The sequence below is a fragment of the Microtus pennsylvanicus genome, chromosome 6 (genome assembly GCF_037038515.1).
Source record: "Microtus pennsylvanicus isolate mMicPen1 chromosome 6, mMicPen1.hap1, whole genome shotgun sequence".
Lineage (NCBI taxonomy): Eukaryota > Metazoa > Chordata > Mammalia > Rodentia > Cricetidae > Microtus > Microtus pennsylvanicus.
Window position 1 is genome coordinate 19,322,988 of NC_134584.1, and position 14,287 is coordinate 19,337,274.

Below are 14,287 nucleotides of genomic sequence, written 5' to 3' on the forward strand. Positions count from 1 at the left end.
AAATTATACATATTTTAGTCATTTGAGCATCTCAGTTTGACACTGGGGTATAAACCCTCTCGTTTACCAATGAGTATGTATGCACAGGCTTCAGCTTCATCTCTCATGATATATAGTGCTAACACATTCTTGCATGAAAAGTATATATTGTAAGAATGACTTTTCAAGGTATAATAATGTGTTGATATATTCAAGGCAATATAAATTCATTTATAAAGCAATCATACAGATATTTACAGAATAAAGGTTGCAAAAAAATTCAATGACAGAGAAAATAACTGCTGCAAAATAACAATAATTTATCCCTTACATTGTAAAGACTAATACATTATTAGTGTTTATAAACCCAAATAAAGCTATATGTATAGCATAATGTGCATATTCTCTGGTTTTGATATGATAGGATGTAATTATTAAATGTCATAATAAAATGATATTAAATAAATAATTGAGATATTAGAACATGTTCCAAGGATATGACAAGAGGAAATTCATACCATATACAGCTTATTTTTTCACTTAATTTTTTATCGAGTACAGCTTTTACTTAGTCTAATATAAAATTTTACTTATTCCACAGTACTCATCAAATTAGTACATGGTACTTTAAGTCTGAGAAATCATGGCGTTACTTAACACAGCATGCATTACACACATTCACACACATTTCTCCTTAGCAGTGTGGTCGTGATATAGCAGCCCTCCTGCATAGCAATTTAGGAAAAACACGTTTGCCTTGAAACCAAAACTCAAAAGTGCTTTTTAACAGTTATGTCCCTATAAAATGCTGGATTATCACTTATCATCAGTTAATAAAAAGAATGTCTCAGGTAAAATCCATAAAATTTCAACTCATGCATAACTGAATAATTTATTTTCAACATTTATTTCATTTATTTAAAAAGTCAATATTTTAAGCAGGATGGATAAACTATTTCTGCTTAGGTTTTACTATAAATAGGATTATCATTGACACTATATTATTAACTGGATGCTGTCTATTTATCTGATATTTATGTGATATAATCACATTTTAAAGGCAATGATTTGTTCAAAGATAGACACAATACTGTCTTATCTTACATGAGACCTATTTAGCCGCATTTCCCTTTGGAAGTATAAAGATACTTGTAACAAGATGCACTAACAGGCCATTTTATTACTCAAGATTTTAGATTTCGCATTTTTACAAGAAAACATGGCTCACTTCTTTACAGAAGCATTGCCCTGCACCTCTCTAATATATCCCTAGATTTAATGGCACAAAACCTAGATGGTTATAGGTGTGAAAAGAACGTGATACTTCAAATTAACATAAACAGAGTGTAAACAGAGATCTTCAGGTTTAATTCATTAGCAAGCATGATTAGGTGTTCCTCACAATGCATTTTAAGAGGTAAGAGTGACATATAGTCTAACAGACCTGAATCCATAAGATTGATTGTTTTCTGCTTGTATGACAAACTGTTCTATGCATTTCCTCTTGCCACAATCCCAAATATAAAAAACAATCTCAATGTAAGTAGATAAGCATAGTGTCCTAAAATTCAGGAGTAAGTCTGTTAACTCTAGCATTAGTCAGAATGCTTTTCCTGAAAAGGTAAGTACTATTTTTGCCACAACAAGAACATAGCACATGTGGAAGGAATGACAATCATCCCTCCTAAAGGAGCTCTTTGGTTTTCTGGGGATTAAGTGAAATGATCACACCACTAAACAGGTCACTGGAAGGAGTGAGCTCCAGTCAGAAAATACTTGGCTTCAAACCCCTCTGACTGCTTGAAAACAGCACACTGCAGTAGAAGTTAAGAGTATAGCAACTGGGGACTAGGGAAACAAAGCAGAGACCATAAAAAAAAAAAAAAAAAGTACGCTTCCGTTTCTCCAAGTAAGGACTTTAGTTTCATGTTAATGGTTGAAGTTAAATTTTGAAGGAAGTATTGTGAATGAAGGAATAGATATTTTAAAGTGGGATTTCAAGTTAATTATGAATCTCTTTTTACTCCAAGAGTTTCCCTAGCAGGTGGAGAAAACCCTCTTGTCTGATTGCTGAGTAAGCAGGTAGTGCCAGTTAGTTAAATGGAATAGTTAAGTACGGTTCTGTACTGGAACACTCCAAAACAATGTGTCAATCAACTGCTGCAGGAAAGAATACTCAACTGCCTTTCAATTCTGAAGGCATGTTACGTGAGAATGTAAAGGGGGTATTTACAGCATAAATCTATTCCTTTCTGCAAACAATACTGTCAAAAAGTTAAAAAGGTATTGTACAGCCTGATGTAGCAGTAAATGATGTTGTGATATTGAGGTTCAGTGCTCATGGATGGCTTGTGTCTAAATATCATTTCATCAATTTCACATCAGATCATACACATGCTTCTTTAGAGTTTCCACTGTTATGTCATCTCTAGGGTATTTTAAACTGTGCACATACAGCCTGAATATACTTCATGTAAATCCCCCAAAGTATGCAAAGTGATTTTCTTGCTGAGAAGTGTGTGAATGAGCTTTAAAATACCTGATGAGAAACTGGAAATCATGAAATGGTTACAGAATCAGCCAAAAGTATGTCAGTTGCCTCGGCAAAGAGTACAGAGAAATGTACAGGCAAGAGGCATCTCAGACACCAGTACAGGGGTTTCTGAAGCCACCACGATCCCAATACAAGAAGGGGGAAAGAAACAATGGTGTTAAAGTGATATTTATAAAAATGTCAATAATCGTCTTGGAAGAATGCTTAGCTTCTATGCTCTCCTTCCCATTCTTGTAATTCTTGTATCTTTTACTAGTATCAAATAATTATTGCCCTTAAAAAAATTCCAGATCATAATATACAACCCTTAACTGTCATAGAAATTGTCCCATATGAGTTTTGTGGTAGGAAAGGCAGGTGACTATCCAGTGAGAGATCCACTACTGAAATATTAAATATTTTCACTTTTGTAATTTAAATAGGAATGTTTCGAATTTTTTGTCAATAAAGTAGTGAAGGAAATTGCCGTTTTGAAACGAAAGCATTTTGCTTTAAAGCCACACTAAAAGCATTTACAAAATAACCAGTTGAACATCCATGACTAACCCCTTTACTTTCACTTGAAAACCTAGCCAAGCTGAGGTGCAGCGGTGGTGAACACGTCCCTCTCTCTCCACTGAAAGCAGCTTCTCCCTTCTACAGACTTGCTTAGAACTTGCAGAACTTTCCTAAAGCAAAACCACTCTCCAGCTCCTGATTCATATGCTATGTCGGTGAACACCACTCTCTAGCTTAGACTAGCCCAGCATCACTTTATTAACCATGCACGCTTCGCTGTATGTGTTTCCAAAAGCAATCGCACATGCGAAATCAAACCTCTGTTAAAAAAAAAGGGGGGGGGGGAGCCTTACCTGATGGCTGAGAGCAGATGCAGCTGCAGGAACAGCCACCTTAAGGGCAGCAGCGGGATGCAACAGCAGCCTTGCTCCAAGGTGCGACTTCTCCCTCTGTCTCTCTCTCTTCCCTCTTCTAAATCACTGTAGCAAACCACGAACGCTCGTGTTTGTTCCCTTTAACTCACAGAAGGTTCTCAAGCCAGGCAGCCAGCAGACACCACTTTGTTCCTGGAAGAGGCAGCTTCTCTTCTCAGAAACGCTTGGACCCTCTCTGTGGCTCCCTCCACATTTACCCTTCAGATCAATAATGCTCTCTGGGCGGGAGGGGTGGTGGTGAGGAGACTCAGCTGCAGTGGCTAGTCGCGAGCCAATGGGGGCTCAGGATTCCTTTCCTGTCATCTCCCCGCCCTCAAAACAAAACCCAGCGTGCCTCTGACACATCACTGAGTTGTGAAAAGTAATGCAATCCTACATTTGAAATGGCATCTTGTTTGTTCTTTTCCCCCATTAGCGTTCACTGTAGAATGCTTTGAATGAGTGAGAAAGGGCTGAATATCCCTCCGTAGACTCCTGAAAGGAACTGGACAGACTGGGACCTTCAGGGAAAAAGAAAGTGACAGCGCCTGACTTGGACCTGATACCGAGGTTGTGTGGCAGATCTGAGAGAAGTTTATGTTCCTGTCCTCACTCTACCAGGGAGTTTGATTCCTTTATATTGTGGAACAAAGCAATACAGTACCGAAGTTGTCCCTTTCTTTACATGTTTCAGGACCATCAGGCAATCACTGTTGATAAGTAATAGTTAAGAAAGTTTGTAGAAACTTGTCCGAATGCATTATGGGTTCTGTTAATTGTTCATGATTTTTAAGTATGCACGATTTTCCTTAAAAATTGACAATTATTTCTGAAAATATAGTACATCTTAATGGCAATAAGAGGTAACAAGGATAGCTAGTGTTGAGTATATAAGCCTGACCTTTAAGATCGTCTAAACCATAATGTATACGTCATTCATGATGATCTTTCTCTGATTTTCACTATTTAATACACTATTATACATCTTAGTACAACATACAGTGGCAAGGATTTGCTTAAACAATTGAGTTTGCTATGAGAATTGGTAATTTTGTCATTTAAATATCAAGAATTCAGTAATTATGAGATAATATAATAAAAGGCAGTAGGAATGTCAAGTGCACAGTTCCGGTGCCATTTAGAAACAAGAATAGGGTGAGAAAAGAAGTATGAGCAACTGCAAAAATACTAATGTCTTTTCAATGTCATTGTCGAATAAGAATAAAATTAATGTGTCTTTCTGAAATCTTTTGTTCCACTGAAGTAATACAAATAAGTTGATGTATTTGGTGTAGTCAAGCTTTGTATATTGTGACAAGTTAAAATAGCTTGGGGAGGCATTACAAACAAAACAATTTCGCTACCTGTCCATCATGTGAAGAAGGCATGAAGAAACCTTAATATTTACAGCTCTATTGACTGTGTCTCTATAAAAAAAAGTTAATCCTAACGTTACTGTAAATCACTCATGTAGAACATAAAATTATATACATGGCTATTTTGCTAAGTGTGTAGTTAGAAAACTTCATTACAACCTTGATATCTCAACTGCTTTGGATTTGGAATAGGAATGATCATATTCATCTGCCTAAAGAATATTGGGGAGCAAATTTATTCACATTTATGAAGACTTCTCCAGCCCAGCTGTGGACTGGAGAACACTGTAGCCTTATGTGATAGATACTGCAGGAAAGGTGAGGTATATGGAGTTTTCCACATGGAAACTAGAAGATCATTGGTTACACCACAAGAACCTGTACTCTATTGAGTAAAACAAATTGAAATTAATGAAACAGATGTAAAAAGTGCACTCTGGTAAAGAGTTAAATAATTACAAAGTATTTAGAACAATTAACATATGTATATAACAGACAAATAAGGCTCAATAGAGAATAAGCCTTTAGATATACAAATCTCCAGAAGGCTGCTTATAAAATAAATGTCATTATCAAAATCATATTATATATAAAGATTAGTATTTTCTCAAGAAAGAGATAAAATAGTGAATGAGGAAATTCATCACAGGATTGTGAAAACTGTCAGTACCTTCAGTTCCCATTCAGGGAGTCATGCCTTCCATTAGTCTGACTCAACAGAATTATTACAATTATCAATCTATTGGTTATTTATCCATTATTGATATGTGTATTTTGAATCTAGGTTTTCACAAATCTTGCTTATACATTTTCTGAATGTGCTATTTAATATATCTATTCATGGTCAGTTTGCCATCACAAATTCTTTACTGATTCTGACTGATGCCTCACTTGTAATCTTAAAAAGGAAGGAGATAAAGGAGTCACTACAACCATAAGTCTCATTGAAGCAGCAGTCACTTCAGTTTGGAAGTGGCTAACCTCACTTCTGCTCATATTTTCTTGGCCAAAGAAAAGCACCAACAAGTTGCTAAAGAGAAGTCTATAAAACAGGGTAGTGTAACATTTCTGCAGAAAGGGAGAACCATGGGGAAGACCTCGACTATTTTGAAGAAATGGCAGTCTACCAAGTCTTTTCTAGTCTTAAACATCAAGAAGACAACTTTGCCTACAAGGTAGTCAGTACATCTAGGGAGGACTCTTCTTTCTCTTCATTTTACCCCTTTTTATATTATATATTTATTTTCAAATTGAAACAATGTGATGTAGAGAAAACCAAATGCAAGAAAACAATGCATAAAACCATTGAAGGTTTCTCTTATTCATGGGTCAATATAGTATGTAGAATGAAAGAATATGTGTCTTAAATATTAAAATAAGGATAAAGCAAAGACTCTTGTTGTAGTAGTTTGAATGAAAATGGACCCATAGGCTCACAGGCACCGTCAAACTGGTAGGTGTACCCTTGTTGGAATGGGTGTGCTATTGTTGGAGAATATATGTCACGAGGAGTGGGCTGGGGGGACTCAGAAGCTCAAAACAGTGTAAGTGAGTGCCTCAATGTCTTTTCCTGCGGCCTGTGGATCATGATGAAGAGTACTCCGCCTCAAGTGCCATGTCTGCCTGCTTGCCACTATACTTCTGATTATGACAATAATGACAATAGTGTATGCATGTGTGTGTGGTGTTTGTATGATAGTGCATCAACACACCATATTCTTACATGTCAGAGGACCTTGTCAGCAAGATGTAAAACTGAAACATGCTCATTAGCAAGGTTTGCCATTAGCCAAATAGTGAATAATAATCAGATGTATTTCTTTCATTTAGGGCCCATGATGATCAGAGTTTAAAACTTCCTTGTAAACAAAACAAAAATTATCTATGTAAATTGTCACCATGTATATGTGGACATGTATATCTGGATAATATTCACCTAAATAACAAAAAATGAGAAAAACTGTCATTTTGAATATTTGGGGACTCCGAGCAAGGTAGTGATTGTCGTAGGGTTTATATTGATGTGAAGAAACACCAGGACCATAGCAACTCCTATAAAGAAAGCATTTAATTAGGGGACTAGCTTACTATTACAGAGGTTTAGTACATTATCATTATGACGGGAAGCATGGTGGTGTCTAGAAAGAGATGACGTTGGCTGCATCTTAGCTTGTAGGCAACAGCAAATCATTTGAGATACTGGGCAGTATGCTGAGAACAGGGAACCTCAAAACCTTCTCCCACAGAGGCTCACTTCCTCTGACAAGGTCATAGTCACTCCAGCAAAAACACACAACCTAATAGTGCCATTCTTTATGAGATTTTGGAGGTCAGTTGTATTCAAACTACCAAAGTAGTAGAGCAGGCACTTAGCATTTGTGTTACTGAGTGTTCGATACCCACTATCATCAAAGAAAACAATTGTTTCCCTCATTAACTCATAATTGTCATGCTAAGCTATTCTTTTATTATTAATAAGCTAATCTATTATTCAAAAAATAATTGTTGACTTTGTACAAATGCTGAATGCACTGATTCATAAAAGAAGCAAATAGCTAAGATGTAAAACCGTATATATATATACTATTCTCTTGTGGCCAAAGAAAAAGGCTTTGTTTCCCAGTAGCATAAAGCAAATATATATTTTGCATCAATTGTATGTATATTTTATTGTAAAATACTATGTTTTTCAAAAAATATTATCAATAAATATAATATTCCAAATTTATTCATAGTGAATATGAAGAAACACTAAGAAAGAGTGCATTAGTGATGAATGATTAAGGCCCATATACATAATAGTATATTTCATCACATAAAGTCAATAAAACCAACAGATCTGTTAAAAAGCTATACCTACAAACCCCAAAATATATACATTGTATATAACAACCCTTTTAGTTAAAAGACACACAAATATACGTGAAGATGTAATAAAAATACTAACTGAAATAAGAAGAAAATTCATAGTGAATTGCAGCAGTTACATCAGAGCAATCTCCTGTTGCTATGCTATGAGCCCACGTATTATACCTGTTACAACTTCTTCCGGTATTTTCCATCTCCATTTTTGCAATTCTCCTTAGTAAATTACAAACCCGAGAATAAGAATCAGCTTTCAAGTATTGTATATAGCATATACATAATGTATGAAATATGCTAATTTGTTAGTTACAATCTGGATAACAGCAACTGTTCATAAATTTGCTTGAGGACTAACATTGTTTTGCTGATAGTTGACCGTGTAGGCTGTTGGTGCCTGTGATCATTGCATTTTTCAAAGGTAAGCTTTACACAGTAATTTGTTCTGCATTTCAGGTTTTCATAACTGAAGAATTAGTGATGTGACTGATTGCTACTGAAAAGTCTGGTGTTAGAATTAATGGTGAAGACACCATAGGTGTTGTTTTTGTTTTCTTTTGAATAGTAATAACAGTTCCATAACCCTTGCTAATTCGCAACTGAACCATAACTTCTCTGTCTTAGGGTTTCTATTGTTGTGAACAGACACCATGTTCAAAGCCACTCTTATAAACAAAAACCTGTAATTGACCTATATTTTCGAAAGTCAGTCCATTATCACGGTACTACATAGTGGAGTGCAGGTAAACGTGGTGCTGAAGAATGAGCTGAGATTCTAACATCTTGACCAACAGGCAACAGAAAGTAGTCTCTGAGATAGTGGGCGTGTTTGGACACCTCAAAGCCTACCTCCATATTGACATTCTTCCTCCCAAAAGGCCACACCTACACAAACAAAGTGACACTTCCGAATATGATCTTATGGTGGTCAGTTACATTTAAACTATCATACTTTTCATCTACCTCATGTTCTATTAACTACTAAGCCATATGTACAAACCCATGCATGTATCTTTGATACACAAATAAGAATTTACCACAGATATCTAGTAGTATCATTGTTAAATAAAAATTTATTTTTTACTGTGTAGCTTTGAACAATGATTTTGCTTGCTAGCAACAAGAAATATCTTGAAAAATTAATATAAAAATAAATTGTTTATTTTATGTTCCATAGCAATTTTATATTTATTTGATGTATCCTATAGACATACCAAAAATAGATGCACTAGTATTCATAGATTTAATATTCTAAATTCATTTTCTATTAAATTGACTTCACATCTAATAATTAAAATCTCCCTCCTTTTGCTATATATATTATTGTGTTATATATATTCATACTGTATCAATCACTTTTTTACTTGCATTTCCCTGATGACTGAGGTTGTTGAACATTACTAAGTGATTCTTAGACATTTGAGGGTAAGAGGGGTCAATGAAACCACAAGATAATTCACAGAATCAACTAACTTGGGTTCATTGGGGTTCACCAATATGGATGGGCAGGGAACCTGCATGGGACTGACCTGGGCACTCTGCATATATGTTACAATTGTGTAGCTCAGTCCTCTTGTGGGACTCCTAACAGTGTGAGCAAGGGCTGTCTCTGAGTCTTTTACTACTTTAGGGGACCAACTTTTATACTGGATCCCCTTTGTTCAGCCTTAATACATGGAAGGTACTTAGTCTAATGAAAACTTGATATGCCATGTTTCATTGATATCCATGGGAGGCCTGCCCATTCCTGAACAGAAACTGAGGAGGGGTGGATTGGAAAGTGGAAACAGAGGGGTAGGTTTGGTGGAGGGGAAGAATTGGGAGAAAAAGAGGAATGGCATACTGCAGTCAGACAGTAGATAGATAGATAGATAGATAGATAGATAGATAGATAGATAGATAGATGATAGATAGATAGATAGATAGATAGATAGATAGATAGATAGATAGATAGACAGACAGGTAAATAGATTTCCAAACCGTATATTTTTCCAGTTTATTTCCTTCCAGAATATTGGTGTGTTAGAGATACATTTTCTACAGAGATGAGGACCTGAGAAAACTGCATAATTTTTTTTTAATTTTAACCGTGTATGTAATTCCTTGCCTCTGTAATTAAGCACATCTACAATGGGGAAAACTTAAATAACTAAAATAGCCTCAGTCTCAAAGTCCCCCACATAGCTAACCTTCTGCAAGATTATATATATTCAGTGGGCAAGTAAAGGTCACCTCCATTTTTAGAGATTACTATACAGTCAGCATTATGTGAGAAGTTCTACACTAAACTCCCAAGGCTACATTTGAAAATAATAAAATCTTGAAATAGGAAGCAATAGATAAGTGTTATTCCTCATACAATGCCTCCAAAGAAAGATATAGAGGAGTCAAGGAAATCTGTTGTAGCGCTTCCCATTCAATCTGACAGTTAACATACTTGACTTTTACTTCAACATTACGATATACAGAATCCCTATTGTTTGAGATGTCCGGGGGCTCTAGATAATAAATAGGCCATTTAAAGTTAGCATACTTATTAAAGACATGGAAAGATAAGCACAGTTTCTGATATGTGGCCAAGAAAATTTTATTCCATTTGCAATAAATATAAAAGGTAATTAAACTCTTAAAGCATATTGGGAATAACTATGTTACACAATGACAACTTTCAAATTGCCAAATTTCTAATTATTGCTTAATGCAATTCAACAAACCTAGTGTGACATAGGCAGAGAAAACTAAACTGAATGCTGGGAGAAATGAGGCAGAATCAGGGAGAAGCCATGTAGCCCTGCCAGATAAAGATGCCAGATCTTTTCCTAGTAAGCCACTGCCACATGATGATACACCAATTAATAGAAATTGGTTAAATTAATATATAAGAGTTAGCCAATAAGAAGCTAGAACTAATAGGCCAAACAAAGATTTAATTAATACAGTTTCTGTGTGATTATTTTAGGGCTGAGCAGCTTCTGTGTGATTATTTTGGGCTGAGCAGCTGGGAACCAACAAGCAGTCTCCTTACAACAGTTATTTTAGTTATATTTTCTAGATATAGAGAGAAAAATTTCAGTTATGTAGATAATCTTCAAACCTTTCAAACAGCTACTGAATATGTCATTTAAAATGTTTTAAGAACTTAGGACTTTTCATGACAATTAGACATCTGCTCCCGGCAGCACCAATCTACTTCAAGAGGATGTTGGGCATTGAAGAGCCTTCTTATAGAGTTGGTTAGCGTTTTGAGCAAGAAACTGCTCTTGCCTATATGAACTAGACATGCAAGACCCACTGAAGTAGAACCCAACTGCTGAAGTTGCCTAAAGAAAGTGAAACAGTCCTTCAGGTTTCCTACTTCATGAAAGAGTCTGCCAGACATTCTGCAGGACAAATAAGAAAGTGACTGACAGATTGCCAATATAGGTGGAATTGTCTTTGAAACTTTCTGCTTCATAGAAAAGTCTGCTGGATACTATGAGCCTGTAGACTGAAGATGGATGCCCTAAAGTTATAGAAGAACTTTGGATGACTGTCCATGCAGCAAGAAGTTTCTGTCATTTCTCAAGTTTTGGAAATTGCTTAAAATAAACTTCCTGTTAACTTAGGAGATATTATATCCTTCTGGAATCTTTGATGGAGTTGAAGAATAGATAGCTATAATTATAGTTTTTCTTAGTTATGATAAAAGATAAAGTAGATATAAATATTTTAACTGTAATTCTTGCCTAATATGTTATGTTTAATTTTACTGTGTTGAAGTTAAAAACCTTCCTTTTTATTTAGACAGAAAAGGGGGGATGATGTGGGAAGTCCTTCCATATATGTGTTGCTTTTACTGGTTAATGAATAAAGGAGCTGCTTTCTCCTGTGATAGGGAATAGTTGAGCTAGGTGGGAAAATTAAATTAAATTCTGGGAAAAAGAAGGTGGAGTCATTGAGAAGCCAAATAGCCACCATAGGAGACAGACATCTCCCCTGGAGCCTGCCAAAACATTGGCAGTAGGCCCTGACCTTGTGGTGATGCACTGAATAAAGGAGATGGGTTATTTTAGGATATAAGAGATAGCTAGAAATAGACTTAAGCTTTTGGTCAAAGAGTATTGCAAATCATTTCTGTGTGGATATTTCGAGTCTGAGCACCAGGGAATGAATGAGCAACCTTTGTCAACACAATGTCATGTTTATACTTCTCCCCATACTTCTTTCTGTTCCTTCTAACGCTCCCAGCCCCTCTGCAGATTCACTACTTTTTGTACTTCATAAGAAAAGAACAGATTGGCCGGGCGGTGGTGGCACATGCCTTTAATCCCAGCACTCTGGAGGCAGAGGCAGGCGGATCTCTGTGAGTTCAAGGCCAGCCTGGTCTACAAGAGCTAGTTCCAGGACAGGAACCAAAAGCTACGGAGAAACTCTGTCTCGAAAATAAAATAAAATAAAATAAATAAATAAAGAAAGAAAGAAAGAAAAGAACAGATTTCTACAAGATTGCAACCAAATAGAAAAACTTAAATATTATATGATGAAGCAAAAATTGTCATATTGCAGTTGGCCATGGCAACCCAAAAAGAAAAAAAGTCACAAGAGCATGTTAAGATCTCACATTATGCTAAACTCCATACCTCAAGCAAGATAGTAGCATACACTAGGGTAAATTCCTAAAGTAAGGCTGCAGATTTTTGGTTTTAGTTTAACATATTATAATTCAATTGCAGTTTTTGTAGATATATCCTGAAATCTTTATATTTAAGATCATCTAAACTGTACTTAATTCTTTGAGGTTTAATGATAATCTTAATTAGAGATATGGGTTGATAGGCATTATGTGTTTAGATCATTTTGTAAGAACATTGTGTTTCTCCATTCTTCATGATGATATCTATGAATCCCCAGGTACTTTAGTTGTCTGCCCAAAACATTTTATGAAAATAACAGCTTTCCATCCATATTTTGATTAATTGAAAGGATACGATAGCCAGGCACATTTCTGCATCACCATGCATCTTTAAGCCCATCATTGCTAAATATATTTCATGTATTAGCCATTTATATCACATTTTTCTAAAATATCTAGTTGAATTTTTGGCTCCTTTTAGTTTATTCCTCTTATTTTAATATTACATTTATATTTTATTAATCATGAACTTAGAATTTAAATAAATTTCTTCTACTTTATATTAGTAATTTTGTATTGTGTCTTTTAAGACACAATACATTTAGCAGCATAAAAAGAAGGGCTTATTTTGTCTAATAGTTGAAAGTTACAGTCAACTATGGCAAGGAAGACATAAAGGAATATAAGATAATCAAGAAGTAGAGAGATGAATACTGATACCCAGTTGACTTTAAGTTTTTTGCAGTACAATACTCTATCTGTGGAGTGTCAATGCTTATATTTAGTGTGGGTACTGTTACCTCAATGAATTAAATAAATATCCTCACAGACCTGGCAGATGTTTGTCTCTTTGCTGATTCTAGATCTTGGAAATATGAAAATCAATATTCGTCCTCACACATACACACTTTAACTTTTCTGAAAAAAAATTGAACTATGAATATTTTTGTTTGTAATATTTTTGGTTGTTACATTTAATATTGTTTATAGTTTATACATTTGGAACTGTGTCTAAACTTTTTTTTAGGTGGAGGAGCTGCTAGACAGAGTTTCTCTTTAGCTTTAGGGCCTGTCCTGGAACTTGTTCTGCATACCAGGGGAGCCTCAGACTCCCAGAGTTCTGCCTGTCTCTGCCTCCTGAGTGCAGGGATTAGAGGCATATACCACTATTGTCCATCTTTTTTAACTTAGTCACAGGACACAAAGATTTTTCTACCATTTTTTGCTAAAAATTTTAATTGTTTTAAGTATTATATTTATGTATGTAACCTACTTTGTATTTTTGAATAGTGCTAGGTTAATCTTTTTGCATATGAATGTCCAATTTTCTAAATTATTGGGGAACATTTCATTTTTCTCCCAATGAAATGTTCTCGTTCCTCAGTGGAAAATCAATTGAAAGAGAAAACGACAAATTTCACATACTATGAATATTTTGGATCGTATTTCTACAGTAAGCAAGCTATATCTTTGAGGAAACAAATTAAGAAAATCAATGAGGTAGCACTGTCTTCTTTTCACGTGCACAGCTCCTCTCACAGCTTGGCAGCCTGAGTTTGAAAACAAAGACCGCTTTTTGTTTTCAGGCAGTCCAGACCCAAACAATCACACAGAAACTATGTTAATTACAACACTCTTTGACATCTCAGGAGTACTTCTAGCTGCTCTTACATCTTATATTAACACACTTCTATTGTTTTATATTTTACCACAAGGCTCATGGTTTGTTACCTCTTGTTACTATGTGGCTCCACGGCATCTGTCCCCTTCAGCAGCTACATGGTGTCTCTCTGACTTTACCCTCTTTCCTCCTGCATTCAGTTTAGTTTTCCTGCCTACCTATATTGTGCCCTGCCACAGGCCAAAGAGGCTTATTTGTTAACCAATAGTACTAAAACCTATTCAGAGAGTACAGAGGGAAATCCCACATCATAAACTTTGTGCAAAAGTCCACCTACTCAGAATTTACTGTTTAGGTGTTTGTTATGAACAG

At 35.5% G+C, this 14,287-nt stretch overlaps 1 protein-coding gene across 4 annotated transcripts in view; it reads right to left on the bottom strand.

Moving 5' to 3' along the window:
• The window catches only part of Cdh12 (cadherin 12), a 788,260-nt gene extending 784,546 nt beyond the window's left edge, over nt 1-3,714 (bottom strand). For all 4 annotated transcript variants that reach the window (XM_075975840.1, XM_075975839.1, XM_075975838.1 and 1 more), the window contains exon 1: nt 3,385-3,714. The gene's annotated coding sequence lies outside the window, so the exon portion shown is untranslated. The remainder of the gene's footprint in view (nt 1-3,384) is intronic.
• Between the last annotated feature and the right edge of the window lie 10,573 nt (nt 3,715-14,287).